Consider the following 15,463-nt stretch of genomic DNA (forward strand, 5'->3'; position numbering starts at 1 on the left):
TTAACATCTAAGAAAGTTAATTATTATTCAGAAACTCTGGATTTATCCTGCAATAGTAGTTGATATACTGAGTAGCCATGACCTCCAAGATGATGACTGGTTGATTCCCTTAGCAGTGGAGAGATGGGGGAAGGCTTTAATCATGAGTGAGTTACAGCTGTGTCAGCTTAATCAACACCTTTAAGCACAAAGGAAAACATCTACAGCCAATTGTATTTATTAACTGGATGTGGCCAATCAACTAGTTCAATATTGGTAGTCTGAATTACAAATATGGATAGTTGTATGGTTGGAATCAGATAGTGTTAGTTAAGGACAAAAGATATCAGTTTTCAGTGAATAAGATTTAACGTTTGATTCCATATTAATGCTTTTCTCGTCTTGCACAGTGCTATCCAACTATATCTAATATTTTATTTTTCAATGGTTTTTCTATTTATTGAAGTTATAACTTACCTTTAAGGGGGCTTCATGTCTTCAATTTTAATTATGATGATATGCAAAGAAGAAATAACCTGAATTTGAACTTTTCTCAATTCAAAATATCTTCTCCTTGCACCTATCATAAACATGGTAATGTTCAGGAAAGCACAAAGTTGTGTGGTCAGTTTAGGATAGCAACTATACCTACCCAATTTATTTTAATCTTCCTTTGAAAGACGTAATAAGGTGGGTTCAAACCAGTTCAGCTTAACTCAGTGCAGACAGTTTGAGAAAGTGAAAAATGCCAGGATCTTTACCTATGTCCACATCCCTGTGATATCATCAGGACTGGAAGTCAGAAAGCAAGAACTCAAAACCTTCCCTTGAATGACAGGCAAAGAGAGCTGGCTATGATTAATCTTTAGGGATAAGGCCAGTTTGCCAAAGGTAAATTAACAACAAATGAGCAATGGAATTCAATGACAGACTTTATGAATCAATCTTATATCTGATGAAGAATAATGACTAACACTCATTGAGCTCTTACTGGATACATGTATAAGACTTTTCTATGGACCATTTTATTTCTTTTATCAGCCCTGTGAGGTAGGTAGAATTTTACATACATTTTATAGGTGTGCAAAACTGAAATGCCTAGAAATTATTTTATTTCATTCTAGACTTAGCCATTAGTCCATATGCCAATATTGTGCAAGAAAAGAAGTCTTAAAAGAAATACATAAATATAGAGAATCCCAGGCAATACAATCAGAGACATACATTGTATAATTACTAGTAAGTGCAAATAATTAGATTCGTACAACCAGACTAGGCAGAAATGAAGGAACTGGGTGGTGGTGAAATGATGAATCCCTAAAAGAAAACTATTCAGAGAAGGTAGATTTGTAGGGCTGCTTGAATATGAAGGAAAGTTGTAATTGCACATTTCTCTGTGATTATCAACAGAGGAAACATCAAAAATAAAATTCACCTCCTCTATTATGTATCGTTGCCTTAGTGGGAATGGCAATTAATTTTCTGCATTTCAAAAGTACAAACAGCTTGCAAATGTCTCTATAATGCATATCTTGGATTTTTATGTGCGTAAAGTGATTTGCTTTCTTGTAATTTATACAAATTTAATGTTTTCCTAGTCGGGAAATAACATAAATGTCATAGACACAGCTCTCTTTATTTAGACAAGGAGTGCTTGCATTTATCAGGGACCAAAGACCATGGGGGGAATGCAAAAAAATAAAAATAAAAATGAAGCTATAAGACCAAAGCAATTACCCATACAATGTTCTCTTCCAGCTTGTAACATTGAAGAATATTAGATTTAGAACATATACAAGAATCCATTTTGGAAAAAAAAAATCCTTGTTTTCTGATGCTAAAAATGGGAACAGAAAGAAGCTAAATTTGTATCTCAATATAGTCAGTTTCTTGACATGCAAAACTGAAGAATATCTCTTATTATTTCATTAGTAATCATAAAAATTGGCCAAGCAGGTTATATTATCCCTATTTCACAGCTAAGGGTATTTAGTCTTATTTTTAGGATTGGAAAGTATACATTTGCTGCTAGAACCAAAGTTTTTGTTTTTTTTTTGGCTACCAGTATAACAGGTTTTCATTCTAATGCATTGTATCTTCAGTAAGTTATAGAAAAGGTCAACAGAATTTTGAAAGGGTAAAGCAGAGAAATTCTGATTTTCATTTGCTGCTTTTACATCTTTAAGTGAATGGCTTTTTTTCAGTGTAGGGCATCATACTAAAATTTTTGTCCTCAGAAGCACAGTGATAAAAAGTAGTGAGTCCACAATTTGATATTGGAAGAGAGTTGGCTATATTGAAGGAGCAAATCCAATCTCGTCTACCTGTACCTGAGAGGGTATAACTCAAATAGGAAGTAAATGTTTGCTACATGAATGATAAATGACTGAATCAGCCGGCATAGAGTCTCCATGTAGTGAAGACTTCCATTAAGTCATTGATTGACTTCTTTGTGAATGTTCAACATTTTTTTCTGAATATACTCATCTTTGTTCCTATTACATGCTTAATATAGGAAGGTTCCAAATGCTGGAAAACATAAAACAATACTCGCTCATTAAACCATGGCTTTAGTCAGAATCAGAGGAGACCTACTCTTTTCAGTGGACCACACTTTGATTCTCTCCATAGTAATGAGACCTGTCTTCTGTTTTTGGACTCTGAGGCACTGAGATAGGTTTCATTGTTAGATGCAATACAGAAGCAAAACAGCTGTTAGCATCATCACTTCTGTAATGGTCTTGAGCTCTGAGCCTCTACTGCATTACTCACTCCTGCTGGTGCTGGAAGGCCAGGATGAGAATGGGAGGAGTTGCCAAGATCTATTGCTCTAGCAACTGAAAGGACTTTCACGGTTTATTTTCCTAGGGTTTAAAAAGAAATTTTTTTGTCAGGGAAGTTTTTAATATAGAATTTTAGGGTTCAATAAATGCTGAAACTTAGATTTAATGTAGACATGTGACTTAATAATGAAAAGGAAATACACACTAGTTCTGAGAGCAAAACATTCCTGTTGTTTGCAAAGTAAACTGCTGCTGTTAACAAGTTTACTCTTAGGTTAAATTGCAGTAAAATTCCCAAGTCCTATTTTACAATTTCATTCAAATGGCAAATCAGAGCTTTATGTTTCATTGTTAAGTATTCCATATATGGTAACACCCAGGCATTACTTTAGCTTAAAGTTATCAAACACCCTTAAATATTCTCAAAGACCCACAAAGTAGGGGGCCTATGGTGCAACACTTTGGTTTAACCACCTCAATACATAAGCTTTGTCCAAATGAACCTCTACCCTCTTTCTTCACGCTATTCTTTTTTATCTCTCCACAGCCCTTAGCACAGTGCTAGGTATAACTATTATCAAAAAAAAAAAAAAGTCTTTTGAAGGAATTATCTATCATGCAAAGATCTGCACCTCAACTTTTATGTTACAATAATTTCAGTGCCTTCATACCCCCTTCCTTCCATCCTGTTTCTGAATGGCCAGTGGTCTTTCTTTTTTAAAATATATTTTATTGATTATGCCATTACAGTTGTTCTATTCCCCCCTTCATTCCCTTCCACCCTGCATACCCCTCCACCCTGCACACCCTTCCCCCACCATTCCCCCCTTTAGTTTATGACCACGTGTCTCAAGTCCTTTAGATTCTATATTTCCCATATTAATCTTACCCTCCCCCCTATCTCTTTTCTATCTACTGTCTATGCTACTTATTTTCTGTACCTTCTCCCCCCTTCTCCTTCTCCCACTCCCCTGTTGCTAACCCTCCATGTGATCTTCATTTCTATGGTTCTGCTCCTGATCTAGCTGTCCTCTTAGTTTGCTTTTGTTTTAGGTGTGGTTGTTAATAACTGTGAGTTTGCTGTCCTTTCACTGTTCCTATTTTTTATCTTCTTTTTCATAGATAAGTCCCTTTAACATTTCATATAACAAGAGCTTGGTGATGATGAACACTTTGAATTTAATCTTATCTGAGAAGCACTTTATCTGCCCTTCCATTCTAAATGAAAGTTTTGCTGGATAGAGCAATCTTGGATGTAGGTCTTTGGATTTCATGACTTGGAATACTTCTTTCCAGCCCCTTCTTGCCTGTAATGTCTCTTTTGAGAAATCAGCTGACAGTCTGATGGGAACTCCTTTGTAGGTGACTGTCTTTCTTAAACAGCACTGTGTAAGTATCAACTTGCTTGACTGAGATTTAACTTTTATGGGAAATCATTCATGTCTCCAAACAACAACAACAAAAGATTGACAGCAATCCTAAAATACATTATTGTAGTTTTAATGAAGACTCTGTCTTATCATCACTTTTGTCAAGATGGCTTTTGAAGAAAAGTTAAAAAAAAAATCCCCATCTCCTTCCCCATCTTTCCTCTACATGCTGTTGGACTGTGCAGGGCAGAGTCCTCCCCAGGGAATCTTCAAACACCTGAGTCACAGGTGTATTAATAACCGAGGATTTCCAGAGAGAGAGAAACAGAGAGAAATCCCTAAATAAAACATCTGGGATCGATTTACAAACACTTCACATGCAAAGCTGTAGTTAACTTTCAGCTAATCTCTCCTAGGAAGAACATTATCACATTCATATTCTTTCATTTCATGAACAGAAAATCTAACATAATTGGTATCCAGGAAATTCAAGATACCTGAGAGGCAATTTCTAAGAAATTTCTATAGAACCTACAACCTGTCTTGATATAATGCAAGAATATTCTTAAATAGACATATCATAAAATAGTACCTATATTTCTGCTTGTCAATTAAATACCATAAGTCTCTGTTACAATTATTTTTCATAATTTTAACATTCCACATTTGGACATGGCATCATTTCCTCAGGTGCAAAATCCTAAGGGACTGTCCTATTAATTTTTGGCTAGTATGGAGAATGCTGGGACAAGCATTTCCGGGCATAATTCTTTATACAAATTTCTCATTATTTCCTTGGGAAATATTCTTCTTAATGAAACTGTTGGGTTAAAAGGTTTTTAGTATTTGAAAGTTTTGGTTAATCTATCACAAAACTGTTTAATATTTTGCATTCCTGCCAGGCACACCTGCCAGGCACGCGTGAGAAAGCCTACCTCTTCACACACTCCACAGGACTGACACGCATTCTTTCTTTTCACAGAATGTGCAAAGCTAGTCCTGCTCTTTATTCTTCTCTGAAGTTTTCTTCTTCTCCTTGGATAGTTCTGAATTTTGCTCCACTCTTCCTGATTTTTCAAATTAATGTTTATAGCTTGAGCCCTTCCCATCCCCACATAAATATTTCAAAGTCCTGCATTCATTAGCCGGTCTTGCAAAAGGATAGCCCAGCACTAGAGAAGTCTAGACCAGTCATTCGTTCCCGTAACACCAGTCCTTGTTTTGATATTTCCACAGCACACCCACTACAGATTTGCTGCCAGGGCTCACTACGCCAAAGAGGGTAGTTAAAAGTTTCATAGGCCTTGAAGGAATAAATGCACAAAGCACCCATCCCTGAAAACTCAAGTAGGCCTGTGTTTTGTGTGAGACCCTAAGAACCAGATCGCCAACCAGAGGCAATCAATTCTGCTCGAACCAGAATACTGTCTAATGGTTTGTGTCTGACCCAGAAACAAAAGCCTGACCTCACCATGAAAACTTATTTTCCAGTCAATGATTAATTTCTACCCCAGTGCTTGTGACTTCCTTTATTTAAGCATGTTTTCAGAAACTTGGGAGGTAACTATGGCAATGGACACCTAGAAGGGAGAAAGATCTTTGTTATTAATTTCTACATGCAGAGACGAGTCAGGTATTTAGTTGTGTTATTATGCAAATCTCCGAGCATGGCAGTGGGTGACCAGCTGGGAGTACCTCCTGCACGAACAAAATGCCCTTTTAAAGAATAGATGGGAGTAAAAGACAGAAAACTGTACTTGAACAATAATTAAATTTCAAAAAATTAAAAAAGAATAGTACTTTGAGGTTAACTGTTTCCCTCAAAATTTAAAGGCATAACATTCTTTGGAAATGAACAGCAAATGTGCTTTGCTTACTATTAAGAAAATTACAAATTTCTATTGATTAGGAGGAAAAACTTTATGTATATTCAGAGCCAGTTCTGGAGGTGAAAACTACTTCTTTAAAAATTTCATTTGGTCTGTTCACTTCTCAAAGGCAACAGTGAATTCTAATAGACTTACGAATGGCAGAATGCTGGCATCACATTTTCTTCTACAAAAAAAGGAGTGTTTGTCAAAAACTCTTTATGAAGAATAAACTAAGAGAACCCTTCAAATCTGAAATTACCACTGTGTTGAAAGCCGGTAACCTTTGAAATTTATTCTAATTATATCAGATCTCCAAGTATTATAAAATAATATCTTAAGCTGACATTAATGATGGAAGGGAGAACCATATGTTTACAATTTACAAATAATACATGTGACATTTAGTTCATAGTGGGAGAGTTTCTGAATTTCTAACTTAAAATAGAGGACTAATTTGCAGTCTGATACCTGAGACTATAGGGCACAGAGCCAGCCCTCATTCCAGATTGGATGTTTCCAGTCTTTCCCCAAAGGATAACTTTGAGTTTTGTATTTGAAGTGCATCATATATTTTATCATTAAAATGCCTTTATGTAGTACTTTTAAATTTAAACTCAGGCTTTATGAAGGTATTTTCCATTCACCCAACAGTTTAGGGTCCCCTGGCAAGCTGTGTCTCTGTAATTTTTGCCCAGAAGCATGGGAACGAGACCATATTGTCCCATGTTAAGTCTCATATTCTGCCTTCCAAATGACACCATTTAAAAGGATTATGGTCCCATGCACTGGCAATCAACTAACTAGCTCCTCACCCAGCAGTGTTCTAAGGGGAAAAAAAAACATTGCTCTGAATTTCAGCTTCAGAGTTACCATGGTAACAAGATACATTTGCTTTATAAACATAATCTTTCCTATTTTTTAGTGCTTTTGCTCTCTAGTAAGGATTTTCCTTTGATATGATCACAATTTAACAATGGATTCTGAAATTGAACTGGCATTTATAGAAGTTGGTATCAATGTGGAACAATTTTGTTTATCTGAAAAGCATACTGCTTTCCAGAAAACTTATAGATAGCTTTTCAAGGTTTGTAATTTCTTGTTAGGGTAATATGGCCCAAGTTTTGCTTTCTCAGGGTATAACATCACAGGAGTTTTCCATTAAATTATTCTCTTTCAGTAATGCTCATGGTCTATTTTTATGTTTGTGTCACTTCTTATAATATCAATGTTGCTTTTATGTAATATTTCTTTCTGTATGTATTCAGAAAGAAATGTACATGTATTCAAGTACATGTACATAATCAACACAGTCAAAACTACTAAACACTCTCTAATTGCTAGCTGATCACATCACCTGTAATTAGCTTCACAGGTTCTCCAAGCTCCTACCATGTGCAAAATATAATCCTAGACAATATTTAGGATATAAAAAGGGTTTTACACATGGTCAGCACTTCAGAGATATTTAAATGTCTTTATAAATCATGGTGTATTTTATTTTGGCATGGCCACAATGAGACATTTGTAATATGAGAATATATTTTGGGGGTAATTATCTTGGAGTTTATTAAATTAGCGGCCAATTAATTTAATTGGCATTCTGCCTCCTCTGTTTTTGTGACTTGTTGCTTAACATAAGATTTAGAGTTTAAAGCATAAACTTTATTTGTTTTATATATTTTATACTGAGCTTATCGATAAAGTAATTCTTGAATGTTGCTTCATGATATAAATGTATTGTAGCAATATATAAAAATATATCAGGATAAAATGGAAAGTATACGAGATTATCATTTTCTGTTAAAGAAAGAGACTATGTTATTAGCATTTCTGATCTCGGAAGTTTTTCAGAAAGAAATGACAAGCTACAGATACAATAGACATTTATTCAAGCAATAGCACAATACTGAAATAATGGAGTAGATAACTATGAGATGGACTTTAATAGCCACAAAACTTAGCAGAGCTGTGACATAATTAAACACGTTTTCCTATTTCAAGATAACATTACATATGGAAGAAATCCACAAAGTCTAGGTATTGAATTCTCAGGACTATTGGTGTTTAGGCCACATACACAGGTAAAATTTGAAGCTATAAAGGCTGAAATGAAGACCATAGAAGTGACTGTTACTCTCCCCCAAGTATTTCCAATCAGCTTGCCCCAATATCTCAAAGTTCTCCCATTAGGAACTACTTTCTTTGGCTTTAGGCAGGGAGACAAAACAATTTTACAAATAAAACTTCTAGCCATTGCCAGGACTAGGAGTCATTTCATTAATTTTTAGAATGAATTTTGAGAGCTTGCTAAGAGCCAGATACCTTTCTGAGTCACTAATGGTATGGCAGTGAGGAAAACAACATTTCTGCACTAATGCAGCTAAAATTCTCATGAAGAAGAAAGGAGAGAGATTGCTGGGCATAATCTGTGAAGGAGTTAATCATAGAAAGATCTGGAAAACAGCTTCTCAAGGCTGTTTCTCTGCATAATTCTGAAATGCGACACTGTCATTTTTTGTGTGGAAGAAAAAGGTAGCCTTGAATCATTCAAATCAAGGGGGGGAGGAATTAGTATATTATTACCTTTCTAATTCCTTTTACAGCCTGGTTTTCTTTTTTAAAAGTTTAAATTATATTTATATATTCACATAATATATTTGTAAATATTTATATATCTACTTAGAAGTCGAAGGCTTATAGAATATCATTCCTTTTTTACACTGAAAGAAAAATGCATTTTACTTCAAAATTAAATATAAATATATGATCTATAGCTACAGTTTTAGATATGCATACACATATTCTGTGTGCCTGAGCAATTACACAGCCATTGTTAGGAATTAACTTTATGACTCGTGGTCAGTTTCATTTTCCCAATTCCTGTGCCATGTGGACTTTGATTTTGCCCCTTTGTTAAATATAGACAACCCAGGCAGTAGAGTTTGACCCTATAGAAGTGGTTTGCACCCCCAATTTCTAAACACTTCTGTAAAGAAATTATAGTGTAGGAAATAAAACTTACTTTGAATGAAAAATTATTATCTCTCATATATATGTATATACCTATATATCCTTTAAGGGTATGAAAGGGTGTATTTCTTAGACTCAAAGTTAATTTTCCATCTCTTTATTTTTTCCATATACACAGGCCATTGTCCACACGGGCTGTGGCTGTATGCCCCACACTATTGTCCTGCCTTACAGTCCAGCTGTGTTCTGACAAATGAATGTATGTCAATAGCTAGATACCCAAAGTGCTAGAGAGTAAATGAGTATTTAAATAGACAGGTTCTTATTTGGCATAATTTCTGTCCCTTGAACACCTGGTATTTAAAAAAAATAATTAAATATCTTCTATTCTTTAAATAAATGTATTCATTCTTATGTAAGAAAAAAGTTATCCCTTTACTCAATAAAGAAAACTTTAAAATACATAAACGAAGTACATGAGATGGTAGTGGTCTGGCCCTTCAGAAAACACTTGACTATGTACCAATAAACGTACTCTCATTCAGAGTGTTATACCTCATGATGATTTTCACTCGGTTGTATGGCATAATATTGTAGTTGCTAAACTGAGTGAAAGTTTGCTTTTTCAATGATTACCTTCAGCCACTATGTGATACATCTGTCTGCAAAGAATATCTTCAACAGTCTATTATGTATATCTGACATGTAATGTGCAAGAACCACTTGAAAACTCAGCTGTAATTCATATTTTTTATCCATCCTAGTTTCAGTTATGGTGCCTCAACTTAGTAGAAGTTTAATAAATACATTTCTGTTGATTGTTTGGACTATAGAATAATGTAAATACAAAACAATGACCTACATAATTAAAGATGGGTCTAAGCCATGTAGCTGACATAAGTCCACCTTGAATCTCTGTTCACCTTCTCAAAATAGGTGAGAAGGACTTCTCGACAAGGCCAAAATGCTGCCACAGGATAGAAGCCAGAGGCTGCATTTTCAACTTATTGGCAGTTCCTATTAAATAAAGATTAAATTAGCCCTGGCTGGTGTAGCTCAGCAGATTGAGTGCTGGCTTGCAAACCAAAGGATCGGGTTTGATTCCCAGTCAGGGCACAGGCCTGGGTTGCAGGCCAGTTCCCAGCAGGGGATGCACTAGAGGCAACCATACATTGATATTTCTCTCCCTCTCTCCTTCCCTTCCCCTTTAAAGATAAATAAATAAAATCTTTAATTAATAAATAAATAAATAAATAAATAAATGTTTTAAAAATACAGATTAAATTATATAAGCATTTTTTAATATTTTATTTGAGTAGCGGCATCTTGCTCGAAACTCAGAAATTAAAATCTCAGTAACAGTAAGGAAAAAGTCTGTCTCAAAGCTTATTCATGCTGTTTGTATTTGAGGAATGACTAATAGAGATGCTTTCATATTTAATGTAGAAAGGCATTTGTACTGAAAAATAATAGTTTCAGGTAAGGGGAGAATCTGGAAGAACAGGAAATTAAAATAAATACTTACTGAGTTTTAGGAAACATTTAATATTGGCCCTACATCAATCAATCCCTGAAGGCGTTGCCATATTACAGCAAAGTAGAGTAACTGATGTCCATAAAAACGGCCCTGAGTTAGCAGCATCAAAAGGTTCGGTTGTATTTTGTATATTCTATTTAATAAATTAAAGGGGTACAGTACATTTTAAAGAAATGTTAGTAGCATGATTAAAATAAGGCCAAGTAAAATGAATGATTCTTTTTAGAACTATGGTTCTATGAGTTATGTCATGGCTGTTATCATTAGGTAAATATACTATATATATATATGTATGTACTTATGTTTGTCTGTATATACACTCAGAAAGGGCAGTCAAAAATTATTAAAAAATAACATCTTATGTTTTCTAAAAAGCAAAAGAAACAAGTGAAATGTCATGTCACTTAATAACCCTTCCTTTGGGGAAAGTTTGTTTTATTTTTGTAATAAACTCAATCTCACATGAGATATATAAATGCTTTATTTCCTCCTAGTTTCTATCAGATGCTTGTCTTTTTATTTATTTTTTATAGGTGGCCTTGTATAAATTAACTAGGTAGTGTTCTTAATGGAATTGCACATTATGGGCAGATAATGGTCTTTCAGTGAAATATGCATTTCAAATTGTAGCTCAAGTAATGAGTGAAAATAAACTTGGAGACACAAGAAAAATGTTTACTTTTGAAATATTAGACCATTACAGTTATTTAGTCACGACCTTTAATTTCATTAATGTCAAACCTATTATACCAGAGGAGCCACTCTTTAAAAAATGAAACAATTAAAATGACCCGGCAAACTGGTGTCACAGTGGGAGATGTGTACAAATACCATTCCCAAAATGTCGCTTTCAAAACAATGTGGAAAAAACACTAACCCACAAAAAGCTAATTTAGAAATGTTAACCATAATATGCTTACAGAATAGTAAAATAAAAGAAAATGATCTAATCTTTTATTATGCCTGGCAACAGGGACTCTTCGGATGTTTATTTCCATTTCTTTAAAATGACCTTAAAGAAACAAGGACTTGATAAGTCAGTGACAAACTCGTACTAGTGAAGAAGCACTTTGGTCATTTGACTAGAAATAAAAAGTGGGCTTAGGTTATATTTTTTAATGCAATTAATTCATATTTTTATAGAAAAAGAGCTATTAATGAATTAGAATTTATATAAATTATCTTTACTTTGGTAAATAAGTCAGTTTTCAATCAAATAATTTATTTTAAAGGGTTTTTTTTAGTAAACAGGTTTCAGACTATTATCTAGAGTTCTGCTAAATTGCTATTTTAGGTCTAGGCAGTAGAATTTTAAAAATATCTGTTCCTATTCATATACCAGTGGAAATAATGTGTCAAATATTTGAATAAGTAATGTGGTTTAAATTATACCCCTTTAAATGGCTATAAATGAGAGAGAAACTGTGAATAAAATTATAGAACTATAAAAGGCCAGGGCATGCTGTAGCCCTGTACCATGAGTGGATACAGAAAATAAACTAAATATTTTCAGAGACTCACTCTACCTACTTCACTTCCATCCATCTCACTTCACCTTGTCATTTCTTTCATTGTTCCATGTGGTAAAGATGCCATTGTCCAACTAGAGTGGGCAGAAATTAACACCACTTGCATGTAGCATAGAGCATCATGTGAGATTTTAGTGTTCCCTTGTCATCCAAGCACCCATGCTTTAGAAATAGCACATATTTCTACAGTAGTCCTTGAGATGAGATATTGCCTCTGAAGCCAGCAAAACTCTTCTCAAAAGCAAAGTTATGATGGCCCTATCTCAATTTAAGAAAGCGCATTACGGAGTCTAAAACCAGAACTTATTTTTGATGTGTTTCTGTAAAAAGAACAAAGGAAAATCAGCAAATATTTGTGAATCCCCTTCTATGTTAACACATACTGGTGACCCCAGACCCCAGATGCGTTCTTTCCATCCATGGAATAACCCACTCATCCCACCATGCTGCTTAGTATCTATGCACATTGATTGAACTCAGTGAGTCGCAGTTGCCTCATCTCTAAAATGGGTATCACATCTGTACAAAAATGGAGTTCAAGTACATAAGCAACGGGCCCAGAGCCTGACTCATAATAGGGGATTAATAAATGGAAAAAATGAGGAGGATGCAGACAGAACTGCCTTCACTCCTTAACTGAGCAAATTGATTGCATGCTTACCCATGCTCTGTGCCAGTGCTAGAGTGATATAGGAGAATGTCACAGACGCAGCCAGTGTCCTGAAGGAGCCTACACATGGCAGACCCTGCACTATTACCCATTGTTAGTCAATCCCACTGTTACTCCTCATCCATGTCCCTGATAAATGCATCAGCAGCTATGATGTATCACCAGTTGCGTTCTTACTATGTGGCCCCTAACAATGCTCTCTGCTTGTATTTCCAATGGATGTGGCACTTTTGCTCATCTTACACAGCTTTATGACTTCAGTGTCTTAGAATTTGTAAATATCTTAGGAAAAGCTTCTTTCAAAAGTGTTCTGTGCTCTTTATCAAGCGTAACACTAATATGACTGAATGAAAAAGATTGTTGAAGGAAAGATCATTTTTTCAGTTTCCTGCTGGGAAATTTGGAAAATATGTGAAAAACCATTTGATGAAGCTTTTGAAATGTTTACTGCACAGCCAACCAGATACTATTTATGATGCTTGGAAAAAAGGTTCATCAGGAAAGCAGTTTTGCAACATAATGTGTATTTAAGAATGTCTTAGAATTTTGGTGAAAATGAAAGGTGTGCAATATACTGGCAGTGGTAGAAATGATTACAGGCAAATAGTTCAGATGGTAAAAATATTATTACATGTATACATTCATATTATATACACACATGCATACTAGTATTAATATACCAAACTTGAATGAACTAAGAATTTTTCATATGACAAAGGAAAAAACAAGTAATTGGGAGTATAATAGTTTTAATCTCATGTACTTCAGGCCAATTAAATACCAAGAACGAGTCACAAACGCCACATGAGGAAAAGGCATGCCGAAGTCTTGACTCCTCATCAGAGCCCGAATCACTATGAAAGTTCCTGGGTTCCCAGGAGCCAACAGACAATATGGTGAGGGACCACTGTAGACATGGACAACTGCGGAGAGCAACAACACACACACACACACACACACACACACACACACCTGTCAACAGGGATGAGGAGGGCTTCATGTGGAGTTCCACACAGGGTACTGGCATCATCTTTGTTAGAAGATGCAGGCACCTGGGGGATGGTAAACAAAGCAGCCCCCATGGGAAAACTACTGACAGAACCTTGCCCACAATATTTCTTTCATCGTGTGTGTTCAGCCCTGCTGCTGACCAACTTGCACATACTGGCTTCTGAAGTTTCTTCCTGCTTACCTTGGGCCGGTAGACAAAAATAGATGGCATGAGAAAAATTAAGCAGCTTTACACTCTTCTGCCTTTCAGAATCAGAGGTTTGTACAGAGAAGGTAGCAAGGTACATTTGACTTATGTTTCCAACTATGTGGACTTTCCATGAAACAAATAATCTCAATAAAAGCTCATCTCTCCATTAAGAATGCTATTTTCTGTCCCTTTTTTCCCCATATTGCATTCAATCACTAATAGCAAGCCCTGTCTTCCTTCAACTAAAGGTATGTCCCTCCTTTCTTTGTATGGAAGTGTTCTCTTAGAAAACCTTTTCATAATGTGCTTCATTCCTTTAGGTGCCCCTGTCGAAACAGGTGAGGCCTTCACTTCTCACATACTTCATTTCTTATCAGAGATTTTTATGGGTTGCTTATATAAATATACGCCCCATACAAACACACATATATATTTGACAAACACTGAATAACTCCCATATGTCAGACACTGAGACACTGGGGCTGCACTATTTATCCTGTTGTCTTGAAAGTATTTAGAATTAAAAAAAAGAATGTAAAAGAAAATACCTGAAGAACAATGTACTTTACAACTGATGTTTATCTTGAATATTTTTTAAAATCTGGCCTTCATTTTGCTCTTTTTCAAAATATTTCTTAGTAATTATTAAATTATAAAGGTACATTATTAGGATATTGTATGCCAACACATCGGTCAATTATAATTCATTATAATTTATTTTGCCATTTTTGAAGCAACATATGCATTATATAAACAACTGATTCTGCTCATATATACATTCAGCAAGTATTTGTTAAGTGCCTACTATATAACAGGAATATTTTAGGTGCTGGGGACATATTAGGATAAATACTGCTGTCATGGAGTTTATGTTCAAGGAAAGAAGGGGAAGCATAAACAATAATATGAAATGTCAGGGATATGGGCATGTGTGTGTCTAATTTTAATTAAGTGGAACCCTGATGGCATCATTGGAGAGAATACTTGAGAGAAAACATGAAGGAAGTGAGGGAACTAAACACACCATTGTCTGGAGGATAACACAGGCCAACGGGACAGCAAATACCAACATAGCTCTTGAGGCAGAAATGTTCCTGGCAGACTGGGGGAGGGCACAAGAAAGTTCTGTGTGGCTGATGCAGAATGACGGGGAACAGAGTAGCAAGAGATGAAGTCAGAAGCCTATTCATCTAGGGCTTTTTATATATTAGTGAAGACTGGATTTTATTCTGACTTCGATGAACAACTATTGCAGTGTTCTATACAGACACATTAAATGAAATGTCCATAATCTTAATAGAATTCCCCTGTCTTCTTGCTGAGTTCGGACTACAAGGGAAGAGGATAAAACTAAAGCAGGGTCACAGTGATCTAATCTAGGTGAAGCATGACATGATACCTTGGATCATGGTGGTTGTAATAGAGGTGGGGAAAAAATGGCCATCATTTGGATTATTTGCTGAAGATGAATTCAACAAGAAGATGTTCAGTGTTAGAGAAAGAGAGTGTTCAAGTATGACACCAGTGATTAGGACTGTGGGACTAGAAGAATG

The 15,463-nt window shown here is 35.3% G+C and overlaps 1 protein-coding gene across 4 annotated transcripts in view; it reads left to right on the forward strand.

The window, feature by feature from the left end:
• The window catches only part of ERBB4 (erb-b2 receptor tyrosine kinase 4), a 995,253-nt gene that overhangs the window by 865,228 nt on the left and 114,562 nt on the right, over window positions 1-15,463 (forward strand). The window lies entirely within an intron of this gene.

Source organism: Artibeus jamaicensis, unplaced genomic scaffold, assembly GCF_021234435.1.
Source record: "Artibeus jamaicensis isolate MK-2021 breed Jamaican fruit bat unplaced genomic scaffold, CSHL_Jam_final contig_1015, whole genome shotgun sequence".
Lineage (NCBI taxonomy): Eukaryota > Metazoa > Chordata > Mammalia > Chiroptera > Phyllostomidae > Artibeus > Artibeus jamaicensis.